This window comes from Saccopteryx bilineata, chromosome 1, assembly GCF_036850765.1.
Source record: "Saccopteryx bilineata isolate mSacBil1 chromosome 1, mSacBil1_pri_phased_curated, whole genome shotgun sequence".
NCBI lineage: Eukaryota > Metazoa > Chordata > Mammalia > Chiroptera > Emballonuridae > Saccopteryx > Saccopteryx bilineata.
In genome coordinates this window covers 356194802-356207912 of record NC_089490.1, presented here as the reverse complement: position 1 = coordinate 356207912, position 13111 = coordinate 356194802, and the positions used below count along the sequence as shown (strand labels likewise).

Sequence of the window (13111 nt, the reverse complement as noted above, 5' to 3'; positions counted from 1 at the left end):
GAAGGAGAGGGTGAGGGTGGAGAAGCAAATGGGCGCCTCTCCCGCGTGCCCTGGCCAGGAATCAAACCCAGGTCCCCCGCACGCCAGGCCGACGCTCCACCGCCGAGCCAACTGGCCAGGGCCTAAATTTCCCTTTAAATGAGACACTATAAACAATAAAGTCTAATGGCTCCAATATTCAAACTACCCTTGGAAATTATTAAGTAAAAGATGATCATCTAATGGAAAAAAAAATGGACAATGGTCATAAATAGAAAATTCACAAAAGAAACGAATGACTAATAAACATAAGAAAAGATATTTAACCTCACTAGTAATCAAAATAATGCAAACTAAAAGAGCTATTACTCTTTGCCTGGTGTTTGAGCACACAGAGTGGAGTCAAGATTCCTAACACCCAAACACTAGAGAAGGTATAGAGCTGGTTTCCTCCCACACTGCTGACATTTTAGGCCAGATAATTCTTTGCTTGAGAAGCAGGAGGAGGTGTCCTATGCATTGTAGGATGTTTAGCAGCATCCCTGGCTGAAACATCTCAAATATCTGTAAGAAAGTGGTTAAATAAAGTATGATGCATCAACACAGTGAACTAGTTTATAACCATTATAAAGAATGGTGTCTGGCCCTGGTGGGTTGGCTCTGTGGTAGAGCATCAGCCAGGCGTGAGGATGTCCTGGTTTTGATTCCTGGTCAGGGCACACAAAAGAAACCATCTGCTTCTCCTCCCCTCCCCCCCCCCTCTCTCTCCCACTCCCACAGCCATGACTCGATTGGCTCAAGCAAGTTGGCCTCCGGAGCTGAGGGTGGCTCCATGGCCTCTGCCTCAGGCACTAAAAAAAAAAAAAAAAAAAAGGCTCCATTTGCAATGGAGCAATGGCCGCAGGTGGGCAGAGCATCACCCCCTAGTGGGAATGTAAATTGGTGCAGCCACTATGGAAAACAGTATGGAGGTTCCCCAAAAAATAAAAAACAGAGCTACAATATGACCCAGCAACTTCTCTCCTAGGTATCCACTCAAAAATTTGAAAACGCTTATTTGTAAAAATATGTATCCCTATATTCACTGCAGCATTATTCACAGTAGCCAAGACATGGGAATAACCTAAGTGTCCTTTGACCAATGACTGGATAAAGTAGATGTCATACATATATACAAAGGAATACTACTCAGCCATAAAAATAATAAAATATTGCCTGACCAGGCGGTGGCGCAGTGGATAGAGCATCGGACTGGGATGCCGAGGACCCAGGTTCGAGACCTCGAGGTCCCCAGCTTGAGCGTGGGCTCATCTGGTTTGAGCAAAAAGCTCACCAGCTTGGACCCAAGGTCGCTGGCTCCAGCAAGGGGTCACTCGGTCTGCTGAAGGCCCGCAGTCAAGGCACATATGAGAGAGCAATCAATGAACAACTAAGGTGTCGCAATGCGCAATGAGAAACTGATGATTGACTGCTTCTCATCTCTCCATTCCTGTCTGTCTGTCCCTGTCTATCCCTCTCTCTGACTCTCTCTCTGTCTCTGAAAAAAAATAAATAAATAAAATAAAATAAAAAAAATAATATTGCCATTTGCAAAACATGACTGGTTCTTGAGAGTATCATTCAAGATGAAATATGTCAGATGAAAAAAGACAAGAACCATATGGGGTGTAAAATAACAAGTAACAAATAAACAAAACAAATTCATAGCCACAGACAACATAATGCTGATTACCAAAGGGGAAGAGGAAGAGGGGAGGAGGAAGAAGGTAAAAGGAATCAAATATATGATGACGGAAGAAGACCGAACTTTGTGCGGTGAGCACACAATGTATACGGTACACAGATGTTGTATTATAAAGTAGGACACCTGAAACTTCTGTTATTAACCACTGTTACCCCAATAAATTTAATCAAAAATTTTATTAAAAATGTTTAAGATGGTAAAAGGTACCAAGGCATCTGAAATATGATCCTATTTAGATAAAAGGATATATATGCATGTATATATGCATGTGTGTGCCTGTAGGGGAAATGGAAATAGAGGAAGAGAGAAAGGGGGGAAGAGAGAAAGAGAGATGTTGGAAAGATATTCACTGAAAAGTTAATTGCAACTGCCTTTGATGGTAGAACTTTGGGGCTTTTATCTTTGCCTCTATATTTTATTTTTACTGATTGATTGTATAGAGACAGAAAAGGAGGAGAGAGAGATAGAAGCATTCATTTGTTGTTCACTCAGTGGAGCACTCACTGGTTGCTTACCCACAACCTTGAGGTGTTGGGGGTTGATGCTCTAACCAACTGAGCTAACATACCAGGGCCCCTTTACCTCTGTATTTTAACATGTTGTTTGAACAGTCTAGGTATTATCTTTATAATCAGAAAAAATGGAAAAGCTTTTATATTTATGAAAATTTTTGAATATGTCTAGGGGTTCCAGCTAGAAAGCACAAATAAAATTATAATATAAAGAGATTATTGAGCCCTGGCCGGTTGGCTTAGTGGCAGAGCATTGGCCCAGCATGTGGATGTCCCAGATTCCCAGTAAGGGCACACAGGAGAAATACCCATCTTTTTCTCCACCCCTCCTCCTCTCACTTCTCTCTCTCTCTCTCTCTCTCTCTCTCTCCCCCCCCCCCCTTCCCCTGCTGCAGCCATGGCTCGATTGGAGCAAGTTGGCTCCAGGCGCTGAGGATGGCTCCATGGCCTTACCTCAGGTGCTGAGAAGAGCTCGGTTGCTGAGCAATGGAGCAACGCCCCAGATGGGCAGAGCATCAGCCCCTAGTGGGGCTGGATGGGGTGCATGCAGAAGTCTGTCTCTGCCTCACCTCTTCTCACTGAATTAAAAAAAAACTTTTTAATAAAAATATTTTTAAAAGATCATTGTAGGACTATACAGTTGATGAAATTAACTCACTTGAGTCATCCACAAAGAACTACATGCTTTACTATGCCTCTTGAAAAAACCACCCTATAGGCAACAAAATCTCCCATCTGAGACAGCGTCCTTAGATTTCAGCCTCCCAAATATCTTTCTTGGGGAGGTAAACCACCTTACTGGTGGTGGTGCACAGGATAGAGCGTCAACCTGGGACACTGAGGTTGAGCACAGGTTCATCGACATGATCCCATGGTTGCTGGCTTGAGCCCAAAGGTCCCTGGCCTGAGCCCAAGGTCTCTGGCTTGAGCAAGGGGTCACTGGCTCGACTGGAACCTTCCTCCTCAAGGCACATATGAGAAGCAATCAGTGAACAACTAAAGTACCACAACTATGAGTTGATGCTTCTCATCTCTCCCTTCTTGTCTGTCTCTCTCCAATCAATCAATCAATCAATCAATCAATAATTTGTAGAAGCTTCTGTGTCTCTCTCCTGCTTAAAGAGAGGGTCTGTATTTTACTCTTCTGTGCAATACCAAAGCCTGATGAGAGAGTACCTGATATTTAACAAACATTTGCTAAGCAATTCCCATTTAAGAATCTTCTTTTTCTTTTCCATCATCTTTATCTAGATCTGGGTCTTTTCACTATATTACCTGTATATTCTTTCCAGAAAGAATTTTTGTTTAATTGGAATCTCTAATTTAGATTATTTTTAGATTAAAAAACAGTATCTTGGCCCCAGCAGTAAAGCATCGGCCCAGTATGTGGAAGTGTCGGGTTGGATTCCCAGTTGGGGCACACGGGAGAAGTGACCATCTACTTCTCTCTCTCTCCCCCCCCCCAGTCCCCTCTCTTCTCCTCCCACAGCCATGGCTCAAACGGTCTGAACAAGTTGGACCCGGATGCTGAGGATGGCTCCATGGCCTCACCTCAGGCACTAAAATATCTCAGTTGCCAAGCAACAAAGCAGCAGCTTCAGATGGGCAGAGCATTGCCCGGTAGGGGGCTTGCCAGGTGGATACTCATCGGGGTACATGCCAGAGATGCTATCTCTGCCTCACCACCTCTCACTTAATTTTTTTTTAAAAATAATTAAACAAATAAAAATCTCCAATTAAAGAATTAACAAGTAACCTGACCTGTTGTGGCACAGTGGATAAAGCATCAAACTGGACACTGAGGTTGCTGGTTCAAAACCCTGGGCTTGCCTGGCCAAGGCATATGGAAGTTGATGCTTCCTGCTCCTCTCCCCTTCTCTCTCTCTCTTTCTCTCCCCTCTCTTAAATGAATAAATATTTTTTTTTTAATTAAAAAGTGAGCCTGGCCAGGTGGTAGCACAGTAGATAGAGCGTCAGACTGGGATGCAGAAGACTCAGTTTCAAAACCCCAAGGTCACCAGTTTGAACGCAGGCTCATCTGGTTTGAGCTTGAACCCAAGGTCGCTGGCTTGAGCAAGGGGTCACTCGCTCTGCTGTAGGTCCCCCCCCCCCCCCCGGTCAAGGCACATATGAAAAAGCAATCAATGAACAACTAAGGTGCCGCAATGAAGAACTGATGCTTCTCATCTCTCTTCCTTCCTGTCTGTCTGTCCCTATCTGTCCCTCTCTGTCTCTCTCTCTCTGTCTCTGTCACACACACACAAAAATTTCAAAGTGAGAGACAACTCTATAATAGAGAAATTACGGAGTTCAGTTTAGTAGCATACTCTTCTCTGAAGACATCCATAGTGTACACTCAAGGTAATGACAAAGATCACAATTCTGAGGTTACCTCAACTACCCCATCTTCTGACCACTCTGTCCCCCTTATGGTCCCTATAATACGGCTTCTAGTCCTATCAATCTTGTGAAACTGCTTTTTCAAAAGACTTCTGTGGCAGACACAGAGATGAACCACTCAGATCCCTCCTCACGAAAGGAACTTCAGCTCTGCTACCAGGACTGCGGGGTAGCTAGTAGCATCTTCAGGGTCCACCTCAGCCAGTGACTGAGCAAAGTGATGGTATCACCTCTCTCCAGCATGGGAGTCCTCTAACAGGCCATCTTTGTTCCAGTGCTCCCACTTCTGTCAAGTTCATACATACTGTGGTGTGACAGCTTTTTCCACCCCTGCTTCCTCCCTCTTTTTTTCCATAGGTATTTCTCCCCAGTAACCCTTCGGTACCCCCAACACTGTCTCAGCACCTGCTTCCTGGAGCACCCAGTCTCCAGCACTTCACAACCTGGATCATCCCCTCGCCTTAGCATTTTTCTGGTCCCATGGCACACTAGTTCTTAGTTCCCCTCCTTCTCTACCAAGGTGCCTTTATGGGGCCACCTCCTTCACTCCTCATTCTCCCAATCTGGACATTTCCCAAAGCTTAATTTTCGAGCTCTGAGTTCTTTCTCCTTATTCTCTTCTTTTAAAAAGTGCTTTTATTCTGACAATGTTAAGTCACTTCTATTCTAATGACTTCCAGAAATCTTTCTGGTTTTAACCAATCAACTGAGCTCTGGTTTATATCACTAATAAGAGATTTCTATGCTAAATTTGCTTCACATCCACAAAACTCAAACAAGAACTCATCACCTTTCTCCCCAAAATGGGTTTCCCACCCTGACTCTGACTTTGGTACCACCATTCCCTTAACCACAAAACTATGGACTCTCCTCTTCTTGTACTTCTTTTACTTCTAGTTTGTCTTATTTCCAGATCTAAGTCATCCCTCCCCCCCTCCCCCCACCCCCACGCCAGCTCCTTTCCTGGCCCACAGTGGCAGGTTTCATTCTCCCTCCTGAAGCCCTAGCAAAGAGTTGCTGAAGAGCAACTACTCACCAGGATACGACCATGGTAAACACACCAACCTAAACAAGTTTAAATTAAAAGCCTAAATCTTGAAGATCTCATGCTCTATCCCAGCGGTTCTCAACCTGTGGGTCGCAACCCTGGCGGGGGTCGAACGGTCAAAACACAGGGGTCACCTAAAGCCATCGGAAAATACATATTTATTATAAAATACATTGCCGATGGCTTTAGGCGACCCCTGTGTTTTGGTCGTTGGACCCCCGCTGGGGTCGCGACCCACAGGTTGAGAACCGCTGCTCTATCCACATTTTATCAATGAGGAAACTGGAGCCCAGCATGGAGAAATGACTTCCTCTAGCCACTCACATCTCCTGACTCTCCAACCAGGGCTCTCTCTCCTGATGCTTTCTTTCTGTTCCTCCAAAAGATTTACTTTCCAACTCTTTCATCATAAATGCTCTTACAGAGCAGTTTCACACATCCCTTAAGGTCAGTGACAGATGTCTCTTCTAGAAGCATTCTCTGAGCTAACTCCTCTAATCCTCACCGCAAACTAGGTAGGTCCCCTTTCTCTGCGTTCCCCAGCACTGTGTACTTTCTTTATCTCACTAGTTTGCTGGTCTGTATCACTCAAAAGACTTCAAGCTCTATAAGGGTAGAAAGAACACCTGTTCTGAGTCCCAGTCCAGCACTCATCAACATACTCTTCAGCTTTCCTCGCAGCCCCCCAGCTGGTCTCCCCACCTCCAGCTTTTCGCCTCTAATCATCACACCCGCATCACCAAAATAATCTCAAAACTCTACTTTTGTCATATATCTACCCAAAAGTTGTATTAACTTCCCCTCTTGACCGGATCAGTTCTGAACTACTCATTCTAACACAGTCAGTCAGCAAATATATATTAACCATCTAGTCTGTACAAGAACAAAAACATGTAAAAGGTAACTCTAGCTCTCTTTAAGTCCTAATTTTCCACTACGCCTCAAAACAAACCTATACCCGTAGTGTTTCCTTACTGCTTACAGACACTCCAGGTCTGGCTCTTGCTCTTATCCACAAAGACACCACTATACTGCCATCTGTCCCGTTCCCTCCAGAAACAGCTGATGTTCTATCTCTTCCACGAAACTTTCTTTGTCTACAGCTGCCTGCATTTCTTTCTCTACTTCCTTTGAACTTCTATAGCAACTCTGTATATTGCATTATATAGAAATATAATGCAAACCATATATGAAATTAAATTTTTTAAACAGCCAGATTTTTAAAAAGGAAACAGGAAAAATTAATTTTAATAATATATATCCAGCCCTGGCTGGATAGCTCAGCTGATTGGAGCATCGTCCTGAAGCACAGAGGTTGCCGGTTCGATTCCCGGTCAGGACATGTACAGAAACAGATCAATGTTCTATTTCTCTCTTGCACATGCGTCCTTCCTCTCTCCCTAAAATCAATAAAATAAACATTTAAAAAATCAAAATATATATATATATATATCCAAAATATTACAACTTCAACATGTAATCAATATTTTTAAATTACTGAATAGATTTCTTACATTCTTTTCTGTACTAAAAGTCAGTAGGTACTCTCCCTCCTGGGAGCATGCACCCCCGCCTTTCTCCCCTCTCTTCCCCTCTGCTTCCCCTAAAGATGTGAATCTCCTAAACGCTAGGGGACCCCACGTGACTAGCAACCAGGGGAGCAGCGGGCAGCAGCAGCTCATACCAGGCCAACCCCCTGAACCTGTCTCCAAGGCCGCTTTTCTCTGACTCCCCAGTGCAGGCTCATTCTTTCCCGTAGGTTTCTAGAGAGCCAGAACAGCCCGGCCTGGGCTCTTCCCTGTTGCTGCTTCTGCTCTAGGCCCTTCCTTGTTTCACTGTCCCCAGCTTTAATAAACTTACTCTCAAACTCAATAAATAAATAAATGTCTCTAAAATCCAGTATGTACTTTATATTTATAGCACTATCTCAATTCAGCCTAGCCACTTTTCAATGCTTAATAGCCAAACGTGGCTAATGGGCTAGCGTGTTCTCTGCACTCATTTTCTACATTCTCTAGAATTTGCTTCTTATTGGAGTCATTTCATGTATTATCATTCTTAACTAAAGGTAAGTGTATTATCACACACTCCTAAAGGTAAGGGTATATATTTACCTCTTCCCCAGAGTCCCTAACAAAAGGTTCTCAGTAGCTTTACACCTTCAAATTCATGTTTTATAGATCCGTTTTCTTCAACATTATTGTTTGGTGGGAAACAGGTGGCCAGTAAATATTCTGTTGTCACACATGAAGGCTGTGAGTTCCACTTATGCAAGCATGCATGTTGTTAAAATGGCTTCCATTCCCATCTAACAGATAATCTTAAAACACAAGAAGCAAAGAAAATACCCCGAAGTCACCCAGGTAAAGAACCTCAGAATTCCAATCTAGTTCTTTCTACTAACAGTCTGGGGCCTCATTACCTAAATCATCACTGAAGAAAGTCACAGGGAGTTAAATAAACTAGCCACCAGTTCCTGCTCTCAACTCCAAATTAACAGCCATCTGGCCAAGATAACCATCATCCTGTGATCTGAAAGAAATGACGGGAAGTGCCGCCTAACAAGGCAGAGTGGTCCATCCTCCCAGCCCTGTCTTCCGGTGAAATACACTGTAATACCTTCAACCATCTGGCCAGTTGTCCACTGAGCAGAACAACTTTTATCCTAACTGGTATCACTTCTTCTGGCTGGTACCCACCCCATGCCTACATATACCACTCTCCTGACCCAACCCAACACAGACAGAAATCTAATTATTCCTAAAGAACTAAAAGGTATACAAGACATAGGAGAGTTCTAAGATGAAAAAATTAATTCTTCCAGCAGTGCAGCAATCTCTCCCTAGTCACTAGCTCACCTTGTATGAAATTCAAGTACGTCCAGATTTACTCTTAAACACCTTTCCACAATTAACTGCTGAGAATTACAGTTTCAAGTAGACACTGAATTTGAGGGGGGGTGGGGTGGAAGGAAGCAACCTGAAGGTAGGATGGGAAGAAAAAAAATAAAGCAGAAAGCAGAGCAAAAAAATAGATTTATGAAACGAAGCCTTGGAGAAGACGAAGAAAGCTAAGGAAAAGGACCACCTTAGACTTCCGTTGTAGGAAGGAACAGGGACACAGGTAAGAGGGACTGAGGAGGCAAGCTGGAGGACACTGAGTGCCCCTGTGCTCATCACCACGCAGGGGCCTGCAGTCACCCTCCTGCTGAGAGGGGATGAGAAGCCCTCCTCAGTGAGGGCAGAGAGTAAGTGAGAAAAGGTCAAACAAAGCCTCTTTCATCTCTAGCTGCCACTTACCATGTACCTCTGGGACTGTGGTGAGACCCCAAAGGAAATACAAAATGGGGATCAGGAAGATTAAGAGCTCTGAGTCATAAGATTAGGAACGGGCTGGTTAGTGAGATAGAGGGCCCCACACACACAAAAAAGCACAGCACTGTTTGTACATTATCTTCAATAAAGCAAAAGTGTACATGTATTTCAAAAAAACAATCATTTCCAAGCTATCCCACGTAAAGTTTCTAGCAAGTAAAGAATGGAGAAAGGAAATAACCCAGAATCCATTATTCCCATTTAAAAAAGAGAGCTTGCAGAGCTCTCTTCTGTTTTATTTTGGTGCAATATAAAAAATATATATTTACAAAGACTTTTACAGGCTTACCCATGACTGCAATCCCCTAACCCCATTTTTTTAAATTAGATTTTTAATTCCTCAGCAGAAATAACTTTTACTGCAGGGGTTAACAGAAACGAAATCACTAAAGATTAGGGAAGGAATACTACACATGCCAAGTTCACAAGAATTACCCATATCTTTTACATTGTGTTTCACACAATAAAAGCCCTTTACTGCTACTTGCTTCCTTTACATTTTCAACTGACCACTGGCCTGGCTCATTTACTTTTTAAACTAGCAAGATGAAAATTTTTTGATGCTGAATACCTACATGAGAACAGAACACAGACATTATTCACAAGACACGTAAGTCAACTGCAAGGCAAAGAATAAAAAAATTTAGTTGAAAATCTATCATTGAGAAATGAATAAAGATTCAAACTACCCATGTTGTTCCTTAAAAAGTTTTTTTTTGTCATTTAGATCCTCACTAGTTGTAAGTCCTTTTCAAAAGGGCAAAACAAAACAAAACCCTAAGTTTCTAAAAACCACAGGAGAGCCAATAAGCTTATTTCAAGCAGTTTCCAGCACTGACATGTAATTCACACTGCAACCACAACTGCAAAGTAAAGCTAGAATAGAAGTTGCAAAAATATCTCCAAATTTTGCTATATTTAAGAGGACAGCACTTACTATAACGAGAGTATTAATTTTAAGGTACATTTTGATCTCTGGAAAAAACACAAGAAACTAGTAATAATGGTCACCTCCAGGGCAGAGAACTAGTAGGGCCTGGTGTTAGAGGAAACTTTTCACTTTTGTGAATGTCCTTTTGAACTGAACGGTTTTTACACATGCAGATATATGAACTATTCAAAAAGTTTCTTTTAGCCCTGGCCGGTTGGCTCAGTGGTAGAGCGTTGGCCTGACGTGCAGAAGTCCCGGGTTCGATTTCCGGCCAGGGCACACAGGAGAAGCGCCCATCTGCTTCTCCACCCCTCCCCCTCTCCTTCCTCTGTCTCTCTCTTCCCCTCCTGCAGCCGAGGCTCCATTGGAGCAAAGATGGCCCGGGCGCTGGGGATGGCTCCTTGGCCTCTGCCCCAGGCGCTAGAGTGGCTCTGGTCCCGGCAGAGTGACACCCCCTGGTGGGCGTGCTGGGTGGATCCCTGTTGGGCGCATGCGGGAGTCTGTCTGACTGTCTCTCCTTAAGTTTCTTTTAGATATACGTTTAAAAATAAATAGCCTTCATTTTTTATCTCCTTGGAATTTGCAAGGATTTCTAATTCACACTGGAGCTCCTTCAACAAGACCACTAAAATTCTAAATAATGGGAAGATCAAATTAAACATCAGTGAAGAAAATAATTACTGCCTCTATTTCAAAAAATATGCCCTATACCTATTTCCATTATGATTTCTGCAAATTTACACCATAAAAGTAATGTTATCTATTTCAGATGGTATATCAATAAGGTTTCCAAAAATATGGAATCCATACAGAAGTCCCTCAGTATATATGTCTGTGTATACACACACACACACACACACACACATATACACATACACACAAGAAAGGTACAAACACCAAAACCAAACCAAGGAAAATGTTGATTAAAAATTTTTTTTAACCCGTGGACCACCAGCCACTTAAGTCTCTTCACAGGCATTTGTTGCCACTGGGGACTACAATGGACATGTTGATCTGAGTGTTCAGTATCAAAGGAATTAGCCACTGCCATCTGTGGGGCCATAATCCCGGCCAAGCTCTCTATTGTCCCTGTGAGGCAGCCAGGGTACTGGTAGAACAAGATCAGCAAGGCCCACACTGTCCCTAGCAAGGTGACAGGCCGCTGTGGCTCTGTGCTGGTACCCCTCATCCCCATCCCCTGAGGCACTGGCGTCGTCTCAGCCCCTGTGCCCAAGAAATTGCTGCTGGTGGCCAGTATCGACGACTGTACCTCAGCCAGAGGCCGCACTGCCACCCTGGCAACTTCACCAAGGCCCCCTTTGATGCCATCTTTCAGACTCACAGCTACCTCACCCCTGACCTCTAGAAAGAGGCTGTGTTCACCAAGCCTCCCTATCAGGAATTCACTGACCATCCTGTAAAGACCCACACCTGAATTTTTGTGCAGAGGACCCAGGCTGCTGCTGTGGCCATCACGTAATTTTATATAAGAAAAATAAAGTGAATTAAGCCTGTTAAAAAAAAATTTTTCTAACATTAAACTCAATGATATTTACTCAGCTACTTATATAGATACCTAGGCACCTTTCTACAGATATTTTTTAAAGTCCCCATCAATCTCTCTTAGTAGTTTTTAAATACTCCCATAAAATACCAAAACTGCATTCAAAACAGATAATACAGTTTGTTCTAAGGAAGGCTAGCATCAATTCAAGTTTTAAAGCATGAGAATGTGTTTCTGTAGGTGTCCTTCCCCATTATTAGCCTATTGCTAGCTGTGAAAACTAGGTCACTCCACATTAGAAAAAGCTTAACTTAACACAATAACTTAGTTTAGTGTCTCTCTCTCTCTCTCTCTCTCTCTGCATTCCAGCCTAAAAATTAGACTAACACCAAATCCACATGACAATAAAAGAAGGAGCTGCCGGCCTGACCTGTGGTGGCACAGTGGGATAAAGCGTCGACCTGGAACACTGAGGTCGCCGGTTCAAAACCTTGGGCTTGCCTGGTCAAGGCACATATGGGAGTTGATGCTTCCTGCTCCTCCCCCTTCTCTCTCTCTCTGTCTCTCTCTCTCACTCCTCTCTCTCTAAAAAAATCAATAAATAAAATATTAAAAAAAAAAATGGCCTGACCTGTGGTGGCGCAGTGGATAAAGCGTCAACCTGGAAATGCTGAGGTTGCCGGTTCAAAACCCTGGGCTTGCCTGGTCAAGGCACATATGGGAGTTGATGCTTCCAGCTCCTCCCCCCTTCTCTCTATCTCTCTCACCCTCTCTCTCCCTCTTTCTCTCCTCTCTTAAAAAAAATAAATAAATAAATAAATAAAAATAAAAATAAAAAGTTTAAAAAAAAAAGAAGGAGCTGCCTTCAACTACACAACTGCAAATTAAGCTAGCCAGAATGCCACAGCTGGAGCCACAGAGACAGATGTCCCCTGCAGAGGGTGCACAGATTGCCAGGAAAAAGCCCAAGGAAATCACAGGAAAGGCAAGAGGAAGAGGCAGAAAGAATCAAGGTAATGAAAGCAAGACAGCAGTGGTTCCCTTATTTTTTTGGTGGGGGAGGGGAAAGTACTTTAATAAAGATCAAGAAGGGGCCTGGCTTGTTGGCTCGGTGGTAGAGCGTCGGTCCAGCGTGTGGATGTCCCAGGTTTGATTTCTGGTGAGGGCACACAGGAGAAGCACCCATCTGCTTCTCCACCTCTCCCCACACACACACTTCTCTTTTTCTCTCTCTCTCTCCCCCCCCCCCTCTCTCTCTCTTTCTCTTCCCTTACTGCAACCATGGCTCGATTGGAATGAGTTGGCCCTGGGTGCTGAGGATGGCTCCATGGCCGGCACTAAGAAGAGCTCGGTTGCTGAGCAATGGAGCAGCGCCCCAGATGGGCAGAGCATCACTCCCTAGTGGGCTTGCCAGGCGGATCCTGGTTGGGGCACATGCAGAAGTCTGTCTCTGCCTCCCCTCCTCTCATTGAATAAAAAAAAAAAAGAAGAAGAAGAAGAAGAAGAAGAGAGAGAGAGAACTTGCCTCTGGTCAAGGCACATATGAGAAGCAACTACAAGTTGATGCTTCTTGTTCCTTCCCTCCTCCGCCCTTTCTCTCTTTCTCCTCTCTCTAAAAA

The 13111-nt window shown here is 43.7% G+C and overlaps 1 protein-coding gene and 1 pseudogene across 1 annotated transcript in view; one reads left to right on the top strand and one right to left on the bottom strand.

The window, feature by feature from the left end:
* Window positions 1-13111, bottom strand: part of SWAP70 (switching B cell complex subunit SWAP70) — a 95282-nt gene that overhangs the window by 73079 nt on the left and 9092 nt on the right. The gene's annotated exons all lie outside the window — the stretch shown is intronic.
* On the top strand, window positions 1767-11468 carry LOC136324379 (small ribosomal subunit protein uS5-like; annotated as a pseudogene).